The 1,067-nt window shown below is 44.4% G+C and overlaps 1 non-coding gene across 1 annotated transcript; it reads right to left on the bottom strand.

The window, feature by feature from the left end:
* Nucleotides 1-553: 553 nt before the first annotated feature.
* Nucleotides 554-645, bottom strand: Trnai-uau (transfer RNA isoleucine (anticodon UAU)). The gene is given in 2 exon segments: nt 554-589; nt 608-645. It is a non-coding gene; the product is annotated as a tRNA-Ile (tRNA).
* Between the last annotated feature and the right edge of the window lie 422 nt (nt 646-1,067).

Genomic DNA, 1,067 nt, shown 5'->3' with positions numbered 1-1,067 from the left:
GTTTTAGTCGAGCAACTAGCGCTCGATTTTTAAGAGTGGGTATGCCTGCTTTCCTTTGTAGTTCCGAGGGGAAGTCGGTTCGCCTATATTTATTAAAAATGAATCTGATTGCTTTTCTTCGAATACATTCTATTTGAGTTTGAAGTTGGTTGGTATACGGAAACCAGATGGCGTTCGCGTATTCAAGGACCGATCGGACAAATGTTTTATATGCTACCAACTTGATATGTGAAGGGGGGGAACCCAGGCGCCTTTTGAGGGGAATATGAGCCTCCCGTAGGCGGAAGACGTGACGTGCTTTACGTGGGTGTCCCACCTAAAGTCGTGAGTAATGATTAAGCCGAGGTGTTTGTGCTCTTTAACTCTACATAGATGGGTATTATTTACATTGTATGTAAAATTAGACTGCTGATCACAAGCAACAAATTATGTTCGAACTTCTCCATTTCTGTTAGCATTCTCTTGTTCAATCAGCCATGATGGCAAACTGCAATGTAAAAGTTTTTGCGCTTCCGTTAGAATAAAAAAAAAGGAGCGGGAATAAGAAAAAGTGTTCCCCAGGTGAGGCTCGAACTCACAACCCCGGCATGGCTCACGAGCACTGTCGTATAAGTACCGTGCGCTAACCAATTGCGCCACAGGGGACACGCTTCCGCTGCTATGGACGCGGCTACTTCCATTATCTGCGCACGTAGGAAAGCGGGCTAGGCATGGGAGCTTCAGTGCGCAAAACACGGTGGTCATCTTAATAGACGACGTCAGAGCTAGATTGTTTGCAGCTGACAACTGTCAAGCCGTCACAAATGACCCGAATGACGGTTTGGAGTCTGTTGGCTCCAAAAAATGTTGTCGAGTAGGCGTGTTCCCAGGAAAACAAATAACTAAAAAATAAGAAAACTAAAAGGGGATTTTTGAAATGGGAAGAACAAGGTAAGGTTGAGAACATACGAAGAAGTTTGCAAACGAAAAAAAAAGCCAAGGTTTCGTACGTCATGAACCAACTAGGCAGCAATCAAGTCCTACTAAGTTGTACGTTTGTTGAAGTCGGGACAAAGGCCAGTGTCGAT

The sequence above is a fragment of the Haemaphysalis longicornis genome, unplaced genomic scaffold (genome assembly GCF_048455015.1).
Source record: "Haemaphysalis longicornis isolate Haplotype H1 unplaced genomic scaffold, Haemaphysalis longicornis Haplotype H1 scaffold_1, whole genome shotgun sequence".
NCBI classification, from domain to species: Eukaryota; Metazoa; Arthropoda; class Arachnida; order Ixodida; family Ixodidae; genus Haemaphysalis; species Haemaphysalis longicornis.
The sequence above is the reverse complement of the archived record's forward strand: the minus strand, read 5'-3'. Positions and strand labels throughout refer to the sequence as shown.